A 25,166-nucleotide genomic window follows, 5' to 3' on the forward strand; every position below is an offset into this window, starting at 1 on the left:
TTGGCTTGTTTTTAAATAGTTCACCTGACCACTTTCTCTCTCATTTGAAAAGCCTGAGGATGTTTAGCATCTAATTTGCTAAAGGTCAGATAAGGAATTTATATAGTAGAGTCCAGCTTCCTTGCAGAATCAGACTAAAATTGTTAAAGAGGCATCCTGCTGTGGGAGGAATTTATACTGGCAGAAATCAGAATCTTCACCTGTAAAGGATCTCTTAGCGTCAGCCCTCTCAGCAATTCACACCTTGAAGATTGTGTAGTTGTACAGGGATGAAAGGGGAAACCATCTATGCTTTCTTTCCTGAAGATTAAAGCAGGAATGTCACCATTTTCACCCATTTTACTATCTTTCCTCCAATTTGACATACAAATTGAATTTCATTTGAGAACTAATGCATTTTACCATGGAAGCCATGCCTCAAAGTTGGTTAAGAAGTTGCTAATTAAGAAGTTACTAATTAGTTTTGGTAACTAAGACAGTAAATGTCTCTAATCAGCAAAACCAGTGAAAGGATCCATTTCCTTGCATTTGACATACAATGGCTCCTTAACCCTCTGTCGTATTTTGTCTTGGTAATTATTTTGTGCAACAGGTTTGATTTGTAAATTTTCTGCAAAATTATATGAAGAGACTCATCAGGAAGAGCAATGGTTATATTTCCAAAGAAAAAAAGTGGGGGGAGGACACTTACTCCTGTTGGTTATCTGCCCAAAGGGTTTTCACATATCAAATAATGAGTAAACCAAGTGATCTGAGAAACTTCAGTGAAAAGTGCTAATTAAGTCTCTGGAATGTATTTAACTTTTATACTATAGTATTTAAAGCTTTATACGTGCCATTAAAGATGAAGATCCTGTGAATGTACAGGAGCCAGCAAGCAGGCCAGCAAACAGGGGAGTTTGAATGGGAACCCTGCTTGGAAACACAAATCCTTGATTGCCTGGGTGAGCGTTTGTGAGTGTTGGTGACTGGAAGGCCTGCCTGTTTTGGGCTTGGTGGTATAGGTTCATTTTGGGTGCCATTTTGAAGGTTGTTTGGGGGAATGTAAGTTGGATGAAGCCCCAGATGACAGAAAGAGGATATCATTCCCATCTTTAAGAAAGAGAAAAAGGAAGACCTGGGGAATTAAAGACCAGTCAGCCTGACCTCAATAACTGGAAAGATCATGGAGCAGGCCTTCAAGGTATCTACTGTGAAGCACCTAGAGAAAAACAAGGTGATCAGAAACAGACAGTATGGGTTCACCAAGAGCCTGACTAACCTGATTGCCTTCTGTGATAAGGTGGCAGGCTCTATGGATGTGGGGAGAGCAGTGGATGCGACAAGCTATGACTTCAACAAGGCTTTTGACACTGACCCCAGTGACATTATTATTAACAAGCTAAGGAAATACAGACTAGATCCGTGGTTCACAACCTTGTTAAACTCAAGGCACCCCTTGAAAGACTCAAGGTACCTGTTGGAAAATGTCAGCTCTTAATTTTCACTTAGTGTTTGACTACAGAAAAGTAATAGAGCTTTTCTGTTGCAAAGAATTGTGAAAGACCACAACACATCAGAATATTTTAATGCTGTGTATTCCTACTTGAAATCTCCGGGGCTATCTTGTGAATCTGTTGGCACACTTAACAGTGCTGACATTGCATGGCACTCCATAGCACCTCTGAAAGGATATCAAGGCATCTCAGCATGCCATGGTGCCCTAGTTAAGAATCACTGGACTAGACAAAAGTATTAAAGAGTGGTAACAAAACTTGTTGGATCATTGTGCCCCATGGGTAGTCATCAATAATTCAGTTGGCACACCTACACAAGATATTACGGCGCTATAGCGTCTGTTGGCAAAAACTGTAATACCACCACTACGTCACCATAGCAACATGCTCCCTCATTATAGCATGTTGCTATGGCAACATAGCAACCAAAAATAACCATGCACGGCCAGCACAGCACAGTATGAGCTGTCACTGCACTGTCTTTTAGTACTTCCAAAAGGAAGCACTAAATGACAGCGCAGTAACAAAGGTGACATGCAGCCATGTATAGATGCTCCCAGTGTGTAGCTAGGAAGAAGTATCAAGGGTCTGCCCTGGGCATGATATTAAACATTTTCATTTAATTATTTGAATTATGAGGTTGATTGTACACATAGCAAATGTTCAGTTGATACCAAATTAGGTAGAGTTGCAGAAACCCTGGAGGTTGATCCAAAATGACCTGGATCAACTGGAGAAATTGTTTGAAATCAATCAGATGAAATTCGTGAAGGACAAGTACAAACTCCTGCATTTGGGATGGAATAATTGGTTGCACAAATACAGACTAGGGAATGACTAGCTTGTCTGCAATAACTCAAGTGAAGGACCTGAGGGTTAGAGTGAACCATAAGCTGAATGTGAGCCAACAGTCAGCTCTTGTCACCAGAACAACCAATAGCATACTGGGTTGTATTAACAGGGGCGCCTCATGCAAATCAAGGGAAGTGATTCTTCCACTCTATTTCATGCTGGGAAGGCCTTAACTGGACTACTGTGTCCAGTGGTGAGGCCCACACTTGAAGGAAGACATGGACAGGTTGAGAAGTCAAGCAGAGAACACCAAAGATGGTTAGAAGCATGGGGGACATGACTTACAAGGAAAGGATGAAAGAACTGGGGTTATTTAGTCTGAAGAAAAAATTGAGGCAGGTTCCCAGACAGAACTAGATGAACTTTTCCATTTTACACTAGTTTAACTCCGTGCATATCAGTGCCCATTCAAAATCTGACCAAACATCTGCATCCATTCCCAGTGCTACGCTGAGACTTTGAAAAATGATAGTCAGCATAACACAGATATAGCTGTTCTTAATTAAAACTGGGCATCAAAGGTAATCTCACTAGAAGACCATATTAATATCTGTAGCATCTGTAAGAAGTTTACACCGTAGCTCTTAGCTACTGAGTTGGTGTTTGAATGATAGCTGTCACCAAACAATTACAGCACAACAGCATAAACATTTGGATGAATAAACATTAAAAAAAGATTACCTGAAGTGTTATACATTATGGGTGCCAGTAGACCAGCTGAAGATATCATTGAAGTATTTCACACATCTGATATGAATAAGGTATGTGTTTATTGTTTAATGTATTGAATAGTATATCTCAGTGATCTGGGAATGCTGATTATTTAGATGTAAAGTGCAGCTCCATGTGAATACCTGTAAGAAGCCAATTAACTAATGCAGAATGTTTTATTTTGGGCAATATTACACAAAATACTTAAAAGAGTATACTCAGAAAAATCTAATTGTCAAAGCCTGAATTTCTAAGACCATTTTTTGGATAGTGCTAGATGTTGAAGATGTTCTCCTCCATAAATCTGCTTGGAAAAGAAATTATTGGCCTGCTGGGTCCACAGACATTAGACTTATTAAAATATACCGTTTATCCTATCACTGCATGAAACATGTAATTCTAAGCACTAAGTACTGTTTAGTTTACTACAAATCACATGGCCTTCTCCAGGGACACTTCCAACAGCTGCTCTTATTTTTTCTCCCACTCCTGAATTTTTGATCTTCCTCCCTGGAGTGGTTGCTTAGCAGCCCAGAGTGAACACATAGCAACTAGCAGCTGTTACCTGCATCAGTGCCTTTAGCTCTTTCAATTCACTGTACAGGACACATCTCCAAAGTGTTTGCCTTCTTTTCCTGGAAGTAATACTTTAAAATATTTTAAAAGATGCAGAAAGTTTAATCCTATTCCTGTGGAATTGAGTAGCATGTTGCAGTCATTGATTGAAACAGGAGCAGGTTTGGGCTTTAAACACCAATAATCAAGTAGTCACACTTCAGAAGACCAGGTGTGGCTCATCCTTGTAAGAAAACATATGGAAGAAGAATCCTGGTATCCCTCACCTGGTGCCCCAATGAACCCAGTGAGTTTGGAGTGAGATCATGACTAGTAAAGGAAGATGCAATAATATTTCACATCACTAACTATAGAAAGGGGTGAAAATTGGTGATCTAAGGTACACACGGGATTATTAATTTCAACTAGTTTGAACTTCTGGAATATATCTAGTTCTATTATACTTTGTTAGGAAAATAAATTATTAAAATGAGAAAATATGTAAAAGAATGAATGTGTTTGTGTTTACAAGATTTGATTAGTTTCATTGTCCCTAGTAGGTTAGAGTTAATGTATATTTTTACCATGATAGATGAAAAAATTATATTCTTTTAACACTAATAATTCTGTTGTTGTTGTTGCTATTTGGAAATAATTGTGTGCATGAGTACTATTTCAAACTATGAACTATGAGTAATGTGAGTACTATGAGTAATGTGAGTTTTGGTTACTGTGGTATCAGGTGAGAATGTCTATGGTGGTTCATTTTTAATAGTTCACGGCAATATATTATAAGAAATATTGACAGTTTTATATTAAGTTATCATTGGAGGGCACTTGGCACATAAGTAAATTCATATATGATTTAAAAGAAATAATTAAATACTATAGCAATTATAGTTAGCAACAAGTACATTCAAGTCCATTTAAATGAAATGCGATGTGGAGAAAAGATATTCATTTCATTATGTGAACAATATGAGCATATTGGGACAAATTCAGAAAGGTTAAGGCACAAAGTAAAATACAGCAAATAAAAAGTAACAAAAATAATAATACAAATATGTTAGAAGGAAGAGGAAGACTAAGGGAAATGTAAGTTCTTGCCTATACTTCATCCAACCTTTTTAGACTCAAGGCATCCCCCGTTAGACTCAAGGCACCATTTGGAAAATGCCAGCTCTTAGTTTTTTCTCATTTTTCAACTACAGAAAAATAATGAAGCAATTCTTGTTGTAAAAAATTCAGGAAGATGACAGTAAGTTAGAATCCCTATAAATTCCTATTTGAAATCTTTAGGTTTATCTTGTGAATCATGTTTGCGCACCTAACAGTGCTAACATTTTGAGGCACCTCATAGCACACTTCAAATGCTCTCAAGGCACCTCAGGGTGCCCCAGACAAGTGAGGGCATTGGCTATTATGTGTTAAATTTTCTATTTACATCGTTTTTCAAAAAAAGGTGATCAGATGTTGCAAAATTGATGGTAGGTGGCTTGGTAGGGTAAGGAAAGGGCAAGTTAAAGATTACTTGGGTAAACTAGATATTTTCTAATCAACAGGGCATGGTGAGATTCACTGATTAGTTGAAGAATTAGTTGAAGTAATTCCAGTGCCAGTAGCTGTTAATTCTGGGAACTCATGATGGTTAGGTGAAGACCCAGAAGACTAGGGAAAAGCAATTATAGTGTCCATCTTTATTAAAGAGAAAAAGTTGTGTCCAGGGAAATTCAGATGTGTTGGTTTAATGTAACTGAAAATCATATATAAGCACCTAGAGGATAACAAGGTGATACATAGCAGTCAACATGGATTTGTCAAGAACAAACTATGTCTAACCAGTCTAACCAACCTGATTTCCTTCTATGAGAAAGTGATGGGCTTTGTGGATGGTGGAAGAGCAGTGTATATGATATAACTTGACTCCAGGAAGACTTTCAACATTATTTCCAAATAAGCTAAAGAATACAGTTGAGATCAGTGGGTTTCAACCTTTTTAGCTTTGCAGAACCCTTCCATAACTTGTTAGAATGTAGCAGCACCCCAATTGAGAACCAATAAGCTGGGATCCAGCTCACTGGTTCCAAACCTTTTTAGACTCAAGGGCCCCTTTTTAGTCTTAAGGCACCCTTGGAAAATGTCATCTTTTTTTCACTTACGTTTTCACTACAAAAAAAAAAAAATAGAGCAATTTTTCTGTTGCAAAGAAATCAAACGACCACAACATATCAGAATATTTTTAATGCTATGGATTCCTATTTGAAATCTCCCTAGGCTTATTTTGTGACCAAGAGTGCTTGTACACGTGATAGTTGTCATGATGCACGTGTGACAAAAATGTCATTTATGTAATGTTGAACTGCATTCTGGACAAGTGGGCAGAAAACAACAGGATGCAGTTCAGCAAGGAGAAATGCAAAGTGCTGCACCTAGGGAGGAAAAATGTCCAGCACACCTACAGCCTAGGGAATGACCTGCTGGGTGGCACAGAAGTGGAAAGGGATCTTGGAGTCCTAGTGGACTCCAAGATGAACATGAGTTGGCAGTGTGACGAAGCCATCAAAAAAGCCAATGGCACTTTATCGTGCATCAGCAGATGCATGACGAATAGGTCCAAGGAGGTGATACTTCCCCTCTATCGGGCGCTGGTCAGACCACAGTTGGAGTACTGCGTGCAATTCTGGGCGTCACACTTCAAGAAGGATGTGGATAACCTGGAGAAGGTCCAGAGAAGGGCCACTTGTATGGTTAAGGGCCTGCAGACCAAGCCGTACGAGGAGAGACTAGAGAAACTGGACCTTTTCAGCCTCCGCAAGAGAAGGTTGAGAGGCGACCTTGTGGCTGCCTATAAGTTCATCACAGGGGCACAGAAGGGAATTGGTGAGTATTTATTCACCAAGGCGTCCCCAGGGGTTACAAGAAACAATGGCCACAAGCTAGCAGAGAGCAGATTTAGATTGGACATTAGGAAGAACTTCTTCACAGTTCGAGTGGCCAAGGTCTGGAACGGGCTGCCAAGGGAGGTGGTGCTCTCCCCTACCCTGGGGGTCTTCAAGAGGAGGTTAGATGAGTATCTAGCTGGGGTCATCTGAACCCAGTACTCTTTCCTGCCTATGCAGGGGGTCGGACTCAATGATCTATTGAGGTCCCTTCCGACCTTAACATCTATGTAGCTTAATGGTGTCACATTTTACACGTGTGTCAGTGTCAGGGGGGGTTAGATGAGTTTGCATTGATGCAAACTAAATTTCATTGGATGTAGTTTAGTTTGTAACAATGCTTGCAGCTGTCAGCTTACCCCCCCAGCCATAGGAGATGTGGGCAGGCTCCACTGAAGAAAAAAGAAAAAGTATCAGGACCCTCACCACTTCTCATTTTAGCAGGCACCTGCTAAAGGCAGAAATGGCAAAAAGCCTGATACTTTTTTTTTTCCCCATGGCCAGGAGGTGAGCTGCTGGAGGGCCTAGCAGCCCCTGAGCTGCAGGGGGCACTGGCCCGTCCCTCCATGGCAGCAGTGCCTCCTGGGGCCACCCGGATGGGCTGCTAGTAGGCAGTTGCTGCCTCAGCTCAGAGGCCGCACCAAGCCCAATGCAACTCTTCCCCAAGCCTGCCCAATGGAAGCCTACTGGGCGCTGCTCCCTGGGCAGACTCAGGGAACAGTTGGATCAGACCAGGTGCTGCCTCTGAGCTGGGGCAGCACCTGGCCTTCTAGCAGACAACCCGAGCAACCCCCGGGGATGCAGATGCCATGGACAGAAGGACTGGGGCCACTCTGCCCACTCACAGCTCACCCTCTGGCCACAGCTATGCTCTGGCTCCAACAAAAACAAAAAAAAGGATTGGGCCCCTCTCTGTAACATGACAGAAAAATTGAAATAGTGCATTTCAATTAAAAACCCACCATTTGAATTTAGAGGGTATAGAATAAAACTATGAGGACTAAACCCCCATCACGTGTACAAGTGCCCTAGCTGCTAACATTTTGGAGCACACCATAGCACCATTGAAAGGATACCAAGGTACCCAGAGTGCCATGGTCAAGTGGGGGCAGGACTTCACTAGACTGTGCTCTGTTTTTTTCACCATCTGCCCCTTCCCCACCTGGGTCTGTACTTGAGGAGGTAAATGCAGCCCCTGACACCTTGATTGATTCCTCCAACAACTTGCACACCAGCAATTAGAGCCACATGTACCCTCGGACTCTCCCATCAGCTCTAGGAGCATGACAGGAAGGTGAGGAGAATGAATGGGACTGAAAGTATAGCCCCTGTGGCCCTATATCCACCTGCCCACCTGTACGCGACAGACCACATTGCTAGGAGCATGGTGGGTGATGTGGGATGGGGAGCAGTCACAGGTGCTCATTGTTTGCAGGATGTTGGTGCACCTAGTTACAGAGGCCTTGTTGCAAAAAACAAGCCAATAGGACACTGGGTTGTATTAGAAGGAGTTCTGGTCAATTCACAGGAAGTATATTTTTTCTTCCATTCTATTCAGTACTGCTAAGGCCTGAGATTCCATTTTTGGACAATAACCCCTTGGCTGGGGGGTTATAGATGTTTGACTCAGTCCTGTTTAGGTTCACTTGAAACGTGTAATTTTCCTATTATAAAATCTCTTTTTTACTGAGATATTCCACACAACCATGATCGGGCCTCAAGGGCAAACTTAATCTAGATAAAACAAATGATTTGTTACCGTTCTAGTTATTTTACAGTAAGAAACATGAGACTGTTGTGGCAAGGCCAGGTGCAGATTCCCTAAATAACTGTGTCACCACTGTTTCCTTGATCACCCTAACTATATTGGCACTTTTCTAACAAAAGTAATGTCTTCACAATGAAAAAAAATCAGCCATGGGAAGAGCAAATGATTGTAGCTGCCAGAGATAGACAAAGTAGAGTTCATAGTCCGTGCCTTCTTCACAGTCCGTGCCTCCTGCCTGTGAAGAATATATCAAAGTAAAGCCCGCAGCCACTTAAAAATCAGCCCAGGGCTAAATTTGTCTCACTAATGGGCAAATTTAGTCAGATGAGTCTCAGGGCCATGTATCGTCAAAGAAGAGTTGTGCTTTTGTCTTGAAAAGTTGTCAAGCAGGCAAGAGTAGTTAAACATCAACAAGTACTTGAGACCTTTTCATATGGTACAAAAGAAAAAGGACTTTTCAGCTTTGATGCTCAACATTCCTGGCTGAAATGAAGAGCCTACTTGTAGCTTCTGTGGCCCAAATACACCAGTTTCCTAGCAAGTGAAAGTAACATCCTCAGAGGTAGATGTTGGGAATTCCAAGTGATTTCATGGAATAATGTTATAAAAGTAATGTGCTTCATAGGTAATGGCAAGAAAATGATATTTAGATATTTGCATTTAGGAATTGGCTTGTAGGTAAAGTAGATATTGCATTAGAACAATGGTCTAGGGGGACAGCAAGGGTTAATTGGTTTCTAAAAGCCTGTTTGTGACAATTTCCTTCAAGGCCCACTGTGTCTGTATCTTGCAGATGAACAGGCTGGGGAAAATGAAAACATGTACCACACTGTTCCCTGAAAACGCGTAACAGAGATAAAGTGGCATTTGGTCACAGTGACCAGCTGCAGAGCCCCTGGGATTGCTGGTTTTGGTGGGTGTACCAAATTAGGAAGCTGGAGAATGCCCAAATTAAGACAAATGACCAATAAATGACCAAATTAAGATGCATCCATGTGATAGATTTGTTGAAACAAAATAATTTTCTGACCAAACAGAACATGGACAGTATGATGACCGCAAGGAAACCAATCAATGGTACCCTGAAATGAAGAGTCACCAGAAGAGAAAAAGAATACAAAAATTCCCCAAGGCAGGCAGGGGGTGAGGACACACCATCAGCCCATCTCTCTCACCCCACTGTGAGGGGAATGGGCCTCGACCTCCGGGCTGCTGACATCTGACATTCAAGAAAGAACCACAGGGTGAAGCCCGCATACTGGCCAAGCATACCTTTCCTCTGTGAACCCTAGAAATGGCAAATATAGAATCAGAGGTGTGGGGGAGGGGGTATTTTGTTTGCCTTGTCTGCATTATTCTCATCTGCCATCACTGTGTATCAATAAAATTTGCCTATTATTGAACGAAAGAAGTCATGGTTGGTGTGAGGGTTAGGGTCTGCCCAGAATAAGGTATCTGGGTCATAAATCCAGTGCCAACAGTAGCTACCATGGCTACTTATAATTTCAACAGAACTAAACTATGTAGAAGTAGAACCTCCTTTCCTCTTTTCAAAAGAACTTCTCATCATATAAAATTATCTCAGCTATCCAAGTAGCTCTGTCTGATAGTTTGATCTCTGATGTACTATGATAGAGCATCTTGTTGCTCCCAAAAGATGAACAACTAATGTAGTTTTCCACTAAGTAGTCCCCCTTTACATCAAAACACAGAGAGGCTTTGAGGCACCACAAACATGTTCCCACTCATGTGAATGTGGCCTAGGTATGGTTTGCACAACCATCTGCATCGCCCTAAAACCTGGAAGAAATCACAAACTGTCTGTTTGGGTTAACAAATGAACACTTAACCCTTTCCCAACAGGATAAACAGCAGTTCTCTATGGGATGTCCCATGATATGTCCCACAGACAAACCACCAGCATTTTACAGTTCATCTGTGAAAATCTTAAAGAAACGTAACTTGCAGTTTCATAAGTTCCAGTGAGAAAATACTATCATGCCTATTCAGGCTACTTTTCTCATGCATTGCTTAGAAGTTAAATTTCTAATCTGTCCGTAAAATGAAAATTGTAGGTTCCATTTTGTTCCTTTGAAAGACCAAGAATTATTAACTTTCATTTATAAAATGACAATGTTATGCATTGTCATTTACTTCTGCCAATAGCAAATAGCTTGTAGCCTCATACTTACCATTTTTGGTTGGTATTTAAGAGCACTCTGAACCTCAAGGAAATTACCTTGCCCCTTAGAACATAATTATTAATTCTCTGCATTCTATAGTCATTCCCTTTTATGAACAAAAAAACCTATAAAATACTGCAGTTTCCATAAAATCGCCAGTGATGAAGATGTCCAGTATCTGCAATTGATCAAAAAACTGAAGGAAATATGCTTTTAACTATGCATTGATTACTGACCAGAAAACTAAGAAGAAAAAAAATCATGTATTCTTGTGCCCTCGCTCTCAGTCCATCCTTTCAGCTAAGAAAGAAACTTCTTTTAAACTAGAGAACATCTTCAAGGGAGACCTAAAACTGATGTCCTAATACCCTGTAATTACTGAAGAGTCTGTATGTCCTTTATACTTAGAGTACTTTAAAAAAGGCATTCTAAGTTTGCTGTATTTCCTATAGAAGTAGCTGAATCACAGTGGCTGATGAAGTAATCTATATAGTGTTTGCAGTAGGTTAAATTTGGTGAATTAGTGTGTGATCCTTCAGGGTAATAAAGTATTGCAGCAATGTAGGTATTACATTGTAATAATTGTCCTTAGCCTACCATTGTTAAACTTGGGGAGGGGAGGATGGGAAAGGAGGATTTATGCTCCTCTAAGCTAATGGGGGCACCATTTTTGGCAGTCATATCACAAATTAGCCCCACATCCTCCCCATGTGTCACTCTGATCCCCTGTTCCTGCCCAATCAGCTTTCTGTTCCCTGCCTGATCTCCTGCTTTGATTTCTACTTCTTTCTCTGTATTCCCTTCCCAATCTGCTGCTGCTGTTTTCTGCTCTCTTCCCTATCTGCCACTGTTCTGCCTGTCCCATCCCCAGGTTGCCATGTGCCACACACACATGCTGCCTGGACTGTTTGTGGCATGTGCACTGCAGATCAGCTACCCCTGCTCTACACAAATTGGCATTTGAATAAGAGGATCATAAATCTTTGTCTCCAGGGTCCTGCTAGAAAATGCCCCAGATCCTATGTGATACTGCTGCATCAGCAGGAAGATTTGGGCTTTAGCCTGTCATGGCATGTTTGAGGATTTAGGATGGGAAATTAAAAAGCGACTAATAATCTTTGGTGCCCTGCTTCACTTTGAAAAACCTATCCTTCAGCTACTTGCTGCCCTCTACAAATGAAATGGATAGAAATAATCAGTATCTGCTGTGTGTAAAACTATCATTTTCATTGCATTAAAAGATATAAACTCACAGTATTATGAGGTCCTAGGTGATGTAGTGATGGAATGACATTCAACAGTATGCTTTTCCATCAAGTAGCTGTAAAAGTATGTAAGATATAGTAAAAAACTGTATTGGATGTTAAATGATATAGTGGTTTACCAATGAAATCTTTGTTTGAAAAACAAAAAAATCCAAGCTTTGAGGCCATTCTGTTTTGTTTTAATATTTTAATATTTCAGTGATTATATTATATTAGTGTCTATTATATGATTGTATAAACAAAGAAAGAGTGAATTTTATTTTCTATGGCAAGCCCTATTATAACATTTAAACATTCAGTCTGGGAGGCTGGGTGGGAGAGGGAAGGGGAATGATGTCTGAATGAGAAAAAACGTTGAAGACCGGCCCTTTTTAAATTCTCAACACATATTAGGAACCATTATCTTTGCTCATTGTAGACTTTATAAAAATTGAATTCTGAAAAGAATTCTTTCCATTGAAGAAGGAAGAGAAGTTTAAACTTTCAGCAGTGATGTTTACTTTAACCTCATTTGCCCCATGTATGTGCTTATTAAGTAAAACCCTGTTCTCACGTATTGCAAAAGTATACAAAATGCCTTTCTGTTTGGAAATCAGTGTGATCTGTTACTTGTACTAGCTGATGGATTTAAACAAGCTAAGCCCATGGCTCCTAACCTTCCAGCCCTGTGCACTGGACAAGTGGCTTGGGGTCAGTCCATACCCAGATCCCTTGTGGGGTTGTTGCATGGGGTTGGTCCCTGACTGCAACCCTGCATGCCTGGATCTGGCCATGTGCCTGCCTGACCCTGCACACCCAGATCCAGCTGCACATTGGTGCAATCTGGTGTGTAGGGCCATGTTAACTGGCCTGCTGGGCTCCCTATCCATCCAGAAGTTTGCCAGCAGCGGGGCAGCAATTAACACTGCCTCTGCTCCCCCCAGCACCAAATTTCTGAATCCTTTGGCAGCACTGCAGGCTAGATGACACTGCCCTGCCAGCCAAATCTGGCCTATAGGTCAGGGATTGAGCACCCTTGACCTAAAACTTTTTGCAGAGCCTTTGGAACGTCAGCTTTCAGTGATAATGATCTCATAGACATGTGGGTAATTGGCACGTGGGTCCAAATATGTTCTGCAGGACAAAAAAGATATTTGCTGGACAATCAGCTGAATAAGCTCTATTATAATCAGTTTCATTGTTTCAGGAATAGATTTTTTTCCCCTGTGCTGGAGAAATGAGCTACACAGCAAGAATATTCTGCACAATTTGCGTTTCTCTCTGCTTTTCTGAAGCAGAAAGGCCTAAGTCTTTAACCAACACACAGTAATACAGTCAGATGGAGAAGTACTAAGAAATCCTGTATCCCAGTTGAAACTGCAGGATGAAATATGATTGGGATATAACTGGAATTTAACCATGGCAGTGTGCCTGTGAACCCTACCCTTCCAAAAAAATGCCATAGTTGCATAAAACAAATGTCCATTTCCTGTTCTGTCCTCAGGTGAGTACCTTCAACAGCAGTGCCACTTAGCAGTACATCGGGATATTGCTGGAGTCCTGACTTGGAGAAAAGGATCTACCTACTGACAAAAGGTATTTGCATCAAACAGAGTACTGAAGGTAATCTCAGTAGGCTTCTATTTTTACTTAGCCTAGATATCTGGTCATCTGTAAGAGGGTTACAATAGTTTAGTGTTTGAATACACTGTTTGAATTTCAGTTGGGCGAAAGCCACTGAAGTTAAGGAGCACGCGTGTGTGGATAAATATACAACAGCGCTGGAAGGAGGAAGAAAAGGAACTGGCACTATGAGTGCCACTGGAGCCACTGGATCTGCTGATGATATCACTGCCCTGGAGATCCACCAGTGGTACAAAAGATTTATGAGGGAGTGCCCATCTGGAATGCTTAGTCTCCATGAGTTTAAGGCACTCCTTGGTCTCCAAGGTATGGATCGAGAGGCAAACACCTATGTTGAGCAAGTATTTAATACTTTTGACATGAATAAGGTAAGAATTATTTTTGACCATGTTGTTTTTTACTTTAAAAACATGTGTTCTGTTCCTTAAAAATTAGCTATATCTAATGATTCAGTCCAAATCTAGGTTTCTCAAGACATATAGTCATACTTTTACTGGATAGTTCCAATGATTAACAGGATCCTTGTAATAATATGCAATGGGTGTGGGTGGCTGACTAGTGATGAATAGTCTACTTTTGTAGACTATGCTTTGTAGCTTTGGAAAGGGGGAAAGGGGGGTTTCATAGTGCTGTTTGTATAAGCTTGTAAGAACATGGACCTTTTTGGACTGTTCTCACAGCACTTTGGAAACTGGAGACTTGTGAAAGAAAGCATTCTTTAGAATCTGCCAAAAAACTAAACAAAGGTTAGCATCTTGAAATTAGGGCTGGACTGGACCCTTTAAAATAGCCCCCTCCATTCCTGTCAGTGCAGGGAGATTGCTTTTAGTAGTTACTGCCATTCTTAATTTAGTTTTTCATTCATTGAAGCAGCTGGATCATCTCTCACTTTTAAAGGCAGAACATCTGCTGACTGTTAGAGTATATTTTTAGGACAGTTGTCATAATCAGCAGTCCAAACGCTTTGCAGCTAAATATCACACTGCTACCCTTACCTGGTTCTTAAGGGTGGTGAAATACTAAGACAACTATTTTGCTAATAATGATGATTTCACTGATGATTACAATAATGATAATAAAAAATAATGAGATCAAATAATGAGATCAAAAGAGGGCCTGAAGCATAGAGGGAAAGGGAGGGAAATAACAATAGCTATGAAGAAAGAAACAAGACTGATACTGGGTGTAGAGAGAGGCAAGAATGAATAAGATGCTGACACTTGGGGAAGAAAAAGGGATTAAAAAAATTGGATATTGATGATGGAAATAAAAAAATGTAGAAAGAAGGAAAAAAGAAAAATATTGTTTGATCATTTTGTTGCATTTCCTAGCAATGAAATTCATGCTGAAAAGAGGGATACTTGATAATAGAACTCTGTCTTGAAAATGAATCTTTCACCTGTGACAGCTAACAACTGAGCACAAATGCCATCAAGCCAGGTGGGATATTTTGCCTGTGCAAAGGATGCAAGACCAAGCCCTGAGTGAGGACAAAGGAATACTTGTGGCATTGCCATACAGCTCATAGTTGTTCTCAAGCAAAGACCATGCACTTACAAGAGCAAGACTGTACAGTTTCCTTTGTGCCACAGTGCCATACTTGATCCATTTTAGCATTCTCATTGGAAAGGTCTTAGTATCTACGGCTCTAATTGGAGTCAGTGGGAGGTGCAGGTGTCCAGTGGGTCTCAAACTTAACTCCAAAGCCTTAAAGTTTCCCAGAAGAGAACATCCCAGTCAGATCAACCCATTGCTAGTAGGAAGGACAGGCTCTACTTTTTAGCAAGATATTCCCATTTTAATTCACTCTCACTAGGAGAGAAAAAGCGATATTAAATACCAAACTGCAAAGGGATGGCTTTCCAAAATCAGCATGTATCCATGTGAATTATAAGGAAAAGGCAAACTCCTAGAGCTGATTGGAAATCTGTCACCAAAAACTTCTGAACTGGAAAATTCCAGCTTGATGAAACTGAAATTGCTCATGAGAAATGATCAATTTTAATTAATTGTTGATTTGGAAGAAAAAGAGAAACTGTTGAAACGATTTGTTTCAATGCTTTAAAAAAAATGGTATCATTCTATTTTTTGGTTTAAAATTACTTTCGATTTAGAAGTTTGAGCCAACTGTAATTAAAAAAAAAAAACCCTAAAAACAGCCAAAGTCCAAATTTTTCAAAATCATCCCAATGAAATATTTTGATTGACCCAAACTGTCTCTTTTTTCAGTTTGTCAGGTTGCAGGAACTGGGGTTTTAACTTTTGGTTCCAACCTGAGTCAGGCAACAATTTTGACTTCTCAGAAATATTGAAGTCTTATAACAATGTAAACAATTTCTGCCTTTTTATCTTCCTGTTTCTAAGTCAGTTCTTTAAGTTCTCTGTGTATGCATGTACTTGACTGAGATAAGACTGCACAGTGAGAGATTTCAGAACTGCTCTCTACCAAGAAGTTCTCACTAAGATCTGTGCTGAGCTGAGCATATCAAAACTTGAGACTCTCATAAACTAAATTTCCAAGAACACCAAGTACCCATGCCCTCAGATGAAATCAGTAAAGTGCTTATCAGGCCTGAACAATAGTGTCCTCTATCAGTACAGGGTGTATTCAGGCAGAGCTGATGGTTCCATTTATTTGCAGAATCCCATATGGAATGAGACATTCCAAGTGCCTTCCATCTGCTAAACTAGCCATGACTAGGCATGGGCAAGCCAGGCACCAGTCCCAGGCACCAACTCAGAGGGTGTGCCAGTATGCCCCTCTACACCCAGGAGTCTTTGCCAGGCAGGCTCAGCCCAGACATGCCCAATAGTGTCATGGGGTGGGGGATGGAATGACATCCTCCAGAAGGCTTTGTCATGGCACAACCCTGAACCTGGGGGAGGGTGCAAAGCAAACATAGTACCAAGAGCAGCCTGCAGAGAGCCTGTGTTGCTACCGGTCCCCCAGTGGCAACAGTCAAGCATGTGCTGCTACAGCCACAGCTGCCACCTGAGTGAGGAGAGCTGGACAAGTAAAATTTCTCTCCTCCTTCCCCTCCTTACTGTCGCCCATCACTTCTACCTCTGCCCTGAGTGCTGAAAGATCTCACTACTTCTCTCTTTCTCAACTTCTGCGATGAACACCAGGGATCCTGGTTTTCTCTGATAAAAATTGCAAATTCTCTGATTAAAATGCCAAAATCTGTGATTAAAATAAAAGGCCACTATAGTTATAGATGTCAGTTGAACAAAATGTTTTACTGATATATTTACAGTTTTAAAGCAGTTTGGAAGCCTATCAGTGCCTCGATCACTATAATAAAATACATTCTAAATACCTATATATTTTGGCATTTGATTTCAGGTTTTTCAGCATGGAAAATCAGAGCTCCTGCTGAGACCACTCTGTAGAATGATGTGTAGAAATTGTGTAGAAACATTCAAAATTATGCACAGAAAAACTCAAAATTATGCAAAATTAATTACTTCTTTTTTTTTTTACAAATTAAACTAAATATAACACTATTTGAACCTTCTCTAGGAATATATGCAGGTACTTTGTATGGTTGGTGGGGTGGGGGTGGAGGGGTGTGTGTAGTGGGGATTTGTGAAGGTGTGGAGGGATGTGGGGGGGTTTCTGGGTGTGTGGGGAGGTTTGTAGGTGGGTGTGGGGTTTATAGGGGTGTGGGTATGGGAGTATGTAGAGTCTGTGGTAAGTGTGGGTTTTCTTGGGGGCTTGTGAAGGATTTTGGGAGGCTATGGAAGTATGTAGGGTGGGCAGGTGTGGGATTTATGGGGGGGTTGTGAAATGGGGTGGGGTGTGTGGGGGAGGGGTTGTGGGCAGGTATGGGATTTGTGGTGCAGAGCCCCTACTGCCAATGGCTCGGCAGCAGTAGGCAGCGGGCCTTCAGGGTGCCACAGCAGGCAGAGTCCCCAGTGGCATGCACCTCTGGATGAGTCCCAGGGCCTGCACATGCTGGTGTTACTTTGAATTACCAATTTATCAAATCAAGAGCAAGATCTTATAAAGGGGGATAAGGCAAAATGCCGTGTTTATTGATTACATGAATTAGACATAAAGGTTCAGACACACCACTCATACAGACGCACACAAATCATCCTACACATCATTACACTCAGACATACACAAACATGGAGGCCCCTGCAAGCCCAACTTACCTTAAAGGCTCCAGGAGGGAAAGGGAGCCTGAGCCAAGCCCTGGCTGACTAAGGCTAGGGACAGACATTACACACAAACTGGTTTAAGTGATCAGAAACTGGTTTAAACTTCTAACAGAACAGACATTCAGTGCAATAAACCAGTTTGAAAATGGCTGAAACCAATTTGAGATATACATGGTTGAATGTAGTATTAGACTTAACTGATTTGGCTCAAACCAGTTTATGCAATGTCTGTCCCAGACCCCTTGCTAGTTTAAATTGAATCGGACTCCCCCAGCATCCCGCATGCTCTCTGGGCTGGGTAGAGCTCTGCTCCAGTGAGCTGGGCTGACCCCTCCCCTCTGCTCTCTACCCAGAGCAAGGGCATGGTGTAACCAGATGCTGGCCTGCCATGGCCCTGGAAGCAAATTCCTCCCTCCATCCCCTCTCCTCCCCACCACGCCACTGGCAAACCCTGGGGACCGTAGCTGCTATTTGCCAGCCCCTGCTACACCTCCATGGCTTGCCTGCAGCCAGGCAAGGATAGAGTTAATTTCTCCCTCTGTCCCCTCTCTCCCTTGGAATCTCTGCAGCTTGGGAAGGGATTCATTCCACAGCGTGTCCTGGAGGGGAGGGGGGGAAGTGGGGGAGAGAGGCAAGCTAGTGCCCTGTGTGCATATCCAAGCCCTGTACCTGTGGCAGTGGCTGGCAGGCATGCCCCAGCTTCTGGCTTGAGCCACTGCAGGCATGTGACTGCCTTTCCTGATTTAACAGAGAATGTCTGTCCAGTTATTCATCAATTTAGGCTGTGCAGCTTAGACTAACCTGAAAAGAGTAAATCAATTCAGGCTTGGGCTTTTTGTGATAGACCCTACGGGGGGAGGCTGAGAGAGCTGAATCTCTTCAGCCTTCACAAGAGACGGCTGAGGGGGGATCTTGTGGCCACCTATATAAATTTATTAGGGGAGGTCAATGGGGAATAGGGGACGACGCGCTGTTTACTAAGGCGTCCCAGGGAGTGACTAGGAATAACGGGTATAAACTAGTTGAGAGTGGATTTAGGTTAGATATTAGGAAGACATTTTTCACAGTAAGGGTGGCCAGGATCTGGAATGGGCTTCCAAGAGAGATGGTGCTAGCATCTAGGTTAGAGGTCTTCAAGAAGAGGCTAGATAGTCACCTGGCTGGGGTCATCTGACCTCAGTCCTCTTTCCTGCCAGGGACAGGGGGTCGGACACGATGATCCATTGTGGTCCCTTCTGACTCTACAATCTATGAATCTATGAATGTCTGTCCCTAACCTAAGAGTCTCAGTCCCTGCCCCTTCCCCTTCTCTCTCCCACTCTGGGCAGGGCTTAAGGTTTGCCACTCTTCTAGCAAGAAGCTCTTGCAGGCTGGAACTCCGCCAGCCTGCAGAGAGCTCTTTGCAAGACTGGAAAATCCATGGGCATCTCCGTTAAAATTAAAAATTTGTTTTTTTCCTTTGTTAAAAAGGAAAATCTGCATTTTTTTCTGTTTTTCCATAGAAAATGGAAAACCTGGATCCCTAATTATCTCACAGCTCTCAAGCCCCCAACCTCACCTGTTGCCCAGCAGCCTGTCTCTTTTGTGACCCCCTTGCCAGGCATGCTGCAGAGAGACCTGAGCTCTATCTACATGCACTAGTACCAAAGCAAGCAGCTCAGCCAGTGCTGAATCAGGCTCACTTGGTCTATTCATAGCTTTGCACTAGGAAGCTCTGCTGTTTTCTACCTGGAAAGGTAGAGTGGCATCATAGCACTACCTGGTACTGCAAGAGCGTGTTTGGGGTGAGACAAGTCGAGTGACACACCACAATCTATTATATCTGCCTCTCTGGTCTGTCAGTGGGCTGCAACCCACTGGTTAAGAATGTTTGCATTACACCATTCAACCAAAAATCAGCTCATTCAAAGTAGCTAAAATAAAATATTCCCAAGCTAACTGGCACACCTGACTCATGGGTTTAAACTTCCTTTATGCACTCAGCCCTATCAATTTCCACAGTCAAAAAATATGGAGCTCAGACCGCAGTACATTGTGTGAGAAATCAAAAAGAGACTAAAGCTGTTGTCCTAAAATGCTTCTAGTTATTCTTGACATCAAATTTTACTGGTCACCAGAAATCTGCCTCACACAGGCTTAAAAATAAGCAGGGTTTAGAGTTTTGTGAGCACAAAACATGCCATTTCATTGTGTCCAGTCTTCTGGGTATTGGTAGAAAGACTGCTCAGTAGTGCACACAGCTAATAAGATTACATATCACTTATTAGCTTGTTAATATTATATGAAAGGTTAGGATTAATCTTGCAAGATCTTATGAGGATATTTATAACAGGACAGATAGTCTCACTGGCATATATATGATATGTTTTATTAAGATTCATGTTTCAGAAACAATGGTGCTGTGGGGGGGAAAAAGGATCAAGTGTGATAGACACCTGTAGCTGCCAACTGATGTGGTCAATGCCTTTTTTGTTGGCTCCCCCACTGAGGAGTCCATGTGTCAGTGAAAAACTCTAGAAAGCAGATCCTATTTTGAGCTTCTCTTACCTGAAGAAACAACTTCCGATTTGTAGAAAAGAGCAGATTGCTCCATCAGGCTAGCAGATGGAAAAGCAACTGGCTTACCAATGATATCCTGTCAGTAGCATAAAGAAAGACCTCAAAGAACCTGAAAACTTAAGACATCAAAAAATAGCTCTGGTAGCAGGTATTTTTAATAAATCTGTCAAGCTGAGGGTGATATCATGTTACTGAAGAATACCAAATATTGTATCTATATTTAAAAAGTGGTGGGAGAGAGATGGAAGAAGAGGGGCCAGATGGAGGATAGTGATCCAGGCAGCTACCAATCCATAAGCCTGGTGGTAATAGTAAGCAAGACTTGGGAAGAATAATTAGATAGGGAGATAAATAGAAAATGAGATCAAATAAAACAAGAAGATTATTCCAAGCTAACCTTCTAGTTTAATTTGGAAAGGCAGTTGATCTTCTAGACAAAGGAAGCAGGCAGATATTTTACCTGTCTGGACAGCATTTGATATGGTGCCAGTTGGGGAACTAGTAAAGCTCGAGAAGAATGGGGTTAGTGGAGGAAAGAAATTGGCTCCAGAGAAGATGGCAACAGGCATTTGTATCAGGCTGGAGCAAAGTTACTAGCAGAGTTACTCAAAGATGGGTGAAGTGAAATTCTGCAACAGCTTTCCAATCAGAATAATGAAAGCAAGAAACCAAACTAAGGGGTTTACATTGTCAAGAGAAAATCATTCTTCTTAAACAGGTTATTCATAGCGCCATCTCCTTTTATCCATTCACCATTCTAACAGATGTTAAGGTTTTACTTCTGTGGTGGTTGAAGCCCCTAGTTGTGGGGCCCTTAGCAGATCAGTTTTGTGTTGTTTGGCTGCAGCATTAAGGCCACTGCAAGCTCTTTCATCCCCAGCTGGTACCTGAAGTGTATTGTTTTTTCACTGCTGAGCAGCCACAGTGGTCACAAGGTGAACTGGAAGCATAATTTTGTGGATTAAACAGGAGACTGAACGTAAGGATTCCTGCAGCCTGCTCTGCTCTTGGATGCTGATTCCCTCTGTGGTCTTAGTTAGGTCGCTTGATTTTTCTGTCCATTCCCTCTACTGTACAACTGAGATGAGAGGTGCCATCAGGATGAATTGGTATTTACAATGTGCTACACGTTATTAGGGAGCACCATAGAGTAACAGTGATATACAGGGGAAAGGAAGGAGAACAGAACAAAACAGAAGGAACTGAAGAAGGGACCCCAGGGCATGGTCTGAAGAATGCAAGAGAGAAGATGGTGGCTTTCAAGGTGAAAATGGTAAGTGAAAAAGGGGAAGGCTGGGTGAGGGCAAGAGAAAGGGAGAGAGGAAGTTATCAGGGAAGGAAAAGGAAAAGAAGAAAAGTGGCTAAGCTTGGAATGTGAGATGCAACCATTAGTTAACTACAATATAGAGTTTTTGTTTTTGTATAAACAAGTACTAAATGACAATGCAGTAATGACTACAGTCAGCCTCTCATGTAGATGCGGACCTTGGCACAGATCCCTGGCTAAGCAAAGTGGACATGCCTTTACACTCTGGATAGGTGCCACCCTGCTGACTCTGTCACCGTCTTCCCCAACAATGCCCACTTCCATTGTTTCACCACAAACAGTTGTTTGTAGTCGTGCTCCTAGCATTGTAAGAGCACCCAAGAGAGGAAGAATCTATGCTGTTTGCTTTAGTCACGTTGACATTTTCTCCCATTTCACAGGTTTGATAATCCTCCTGTGAAATTACAGAAACAGCAGATCCTGTTTGAAGCTCCACTTCTAAGTCTGATTGTTCCTCCTTGTAAAGAAATTTAAATACCATTTTGTCTTTTGAATTAAATATCTGATAGATGTTTAATATAACTTTCTCAGTGCACGTGTGATCAATCACACATCATCTGGTATTGCCCTTGTGGTTTTGTTTTACACACCAATGTTCACATTTTTCTATGTATGCCTCAGTTACTTGCAGTTTCTCTAGCATTTGTCCTTGAACCAACAGTTTGCAGTGGAGGACAGTTTGACCGCAATGAGAGTCATGGGATGAGTGCTGTCCTATGAGAACTTTCTGCTTAACCCCAGTTTATTCATAGCATGGTTTCTGCTACCCAGTTGCAGCCTCACAGCATCTTTAATAGCTGTCTCAGTTGATACAGTAATTTCTAGTGCATGTTTTAGTCAAATCAACTTCTCTTGATAGCTGCTTTCAGATTGCCTCATTTGCTGACTACACACTCAGTGGTGTCTTAATGTATCGTTTAGAGGCTCTCCGAACTGGCACTGCTCTGCTAATTTCCTTAATCTGATCCCATATTCAGTTGTTACACATTTTTATTTTTCTGTTTATAAAGGCAGAAATGCTCTGTTGCCAGTAGCTTTGGGCACAGGTGATTTCTGTGGAATTTCTACAATCTCAGCACATGCTTTGTCTGTGGAGTTAATAGAAACTGTCATGCTATGCAGCAGGTTATAAATTTTAACCCCATTATGCTCCATAAAATCACCACCTTTTTCATCATTTATATTTTAAGCTATTATATACCATTCCAGTCTCTCAGTAGAGGTGGGACATGCTTTTACCAAACTATAAATCAAGTCATTTTTTTCCCAGACATTTCAACTACTGCTTACAGGTAATTTAGCTATCGCTAAGTAAATTAAATACTGTTCCAACTTCATCTAATAACCTTTTCAGGTTCTTCTCAAAATATGTAGCCCTTCCATGTAGGAATGCACTTTTGTATATGCAAATTAAGATTGGGGTAATATGAATGTGACTCTGTATCCAAAACATAGCCTAAAAGCAGTGCATCATGTTGGATTTGTTTAGCTCCATCTCCTTTAGAGAAGTTAGCAGTAAAGAGTCCAATTTTTTTTTTATCTCATCTTGGCAGGTGCCCATTGCCTCAGTCATTAAGGCGTACACTGCTTGAGATTCCAAAAGTGGAAGCAGGTTAGGAGAAAGAAGAGTAGGGAAAGGTGTTTGGGGCTGCTAATGTCTGGTGTAGTGAAAAGACAACCACTTTTTCCTTAAATGTTTAACAGGGTAGGGCCCTAGAGTGTAAGTGCTCAATGCAGTGGAGATGGAGGTCTTACAAAGGGACAATGACCTTCCCAGAATGAGCTGGTGCTTAATACTTCTTACTTGGAAGAGTTTCTTAAAGTTGCAGTCTAGTTAAAACATGTTCCTGATGTATCTGTTGTGGTGTCTGGGATAATGACCTTTCCATTTGTTAATCCAATGGAAATGTCTATAGGTTCCCCCCATTTTTAATAAATTTGAAAGTATTACTAGAATATCCACTCTTCACCACACAGGAATAGGCCCTTTACGATGTGATTTATAAATAAAATGAATGAAGTGAATTTTCTCACTACATCTGTTATATTGTATAAGTTTATATTGACATTTAAGGCTCCCGACTTGCCTAACATTAATAAAATTCCTGAGCTGATCAGCTCTGCAAAGAACCTCATTATTAACAACTAGACAATGACATGTGGACTATTCTCTTAGCCTGTGGAAACGGGAAGAATGTATCACAAGTCCTGTAGAGAGAGAAGAAATAAGGGAAACTTGGCATGCACAGGCGGAGAAGAAACGTTATTTATTTTACTAAACAAATACAAAAGTATAGTATTGAGTGCATTCCATGTTAGGGTCCTCCAACCCTCTGTTTTGTGTTTAGTTGCACTGCATCCTGTCAGAAGAAGGGGCACCACAGAAATTGGGTTCTAGAACTTAAGAACAGAAGAACTGCCATTTACTGAGTCAGATTATAGGTCCATCTTGCCCAGTGCCCTGTGTCACACACTGGAAGAGAGTGGCTGTTAAAAGGGAGAGCAAACAGGGTATGACCAGGGTTTTTCCCACTATTCCTCTCACTTGCAACCTCCAGTACTTAAGGTCTAAGAAATTCTAACTCAGAAGTTGTACCCCTAACTCCCATGCTCAATAGCTACTGATGCACCTTTTCTCCAAGAATTTGTCCAGCCCCTTTTTGAATCTGGCTAAACTGTCAGCTTCCACAACATCTTGTGGCAATGAGTTCCACACTTTAATTACACACTGTGAGAAAAAGCACTTCCTTTTGTCAGATTTAAATTTACTACCTACTACTTTCTTATTATAAACCCTAGTTCATGTATTATGAGAGACAGTAAATAATACATCCTTATCTACTTTCTCTTTGACATCTAGTACCTTGTAAACTCTTATCATGTCCCCCTTCAAGCATTTCTTTTCTAAACTGAATAGGTGTAGCCTCTTTATTCTCTCTTCATATGGAAGCCCCTTCATACCAGCAGGCATCCTTGTTGCTCTTCTCTGGACCTTCTTTAGTTCTTCTATATCCTTTTTGCAGTGTGGGGACCAGAACTGGACACAGGATTTAAGGTGTGGATGCACCATGGATTTATGAAGGGTCATAATGAAACTTTCCATTTTATTTAGAGTTCCCTTCCTAATGATCTTTAACATTTTGTTTGCCTTTTTGTTGGCTTCTGAGCGCTGAATTGATGTTTTTAGTGAACTGTCTACAATGAGTCCCAGATCTCTTTCCTGTGTTGTAACACCTAATGTAGGGCCCATCATAGAATAGGTAGTATTGTTTGAGTTATTTTTGCCTATATGCATCACTTTACACTTATCTACATTGAATTTCATCTGCCATTTAGTTGTCCATCCACTCAATAGTGCCAGATCCTTCTTTAGTTTCTCACAGTCTGCCTTAGACTTAACCACTTTGAATAATTTTGTGTCATCCACATTCTGAATCCTGTTCATTGAAAAAACATGTCAGGAAGAAATTCAACAAGACTGGTTTGGAATAGACTTTGCCCACCTACAATGTTGCTTTCTCTGGCTTCTTGCTCGAAGTTCTGCACATTGTGCATGCCTGTTACTCTTTTGACCTTTTCCTTATTTACAGCATATGTTGTAGCCATTAATTACATGCACTTAGGGATTAGACTTTTAAGTGCTTGCAATAGCTAGCATACAGTTTAAAGACCACCAGTTTAAGTCCGTGCTTACTTAACTTTTCTTAATAGTTCTAGTTAT

The sequence above is a fragment of the Alligator mississippiensis genome, chromosome 1 (genome assembly GCF_030867095.1).
Source record: "Alligator mississippiensis isolate rAllMis1 chromosome 1, rAllMis1, whole genome shotgun sequence".
Classification (NCBI taxonomy): domain Eukaryota; kingdom Metazoa; phylum Chordata; order Crocodylia; family Alligatoridae; genus Alligator; species Alligator mississippiensis.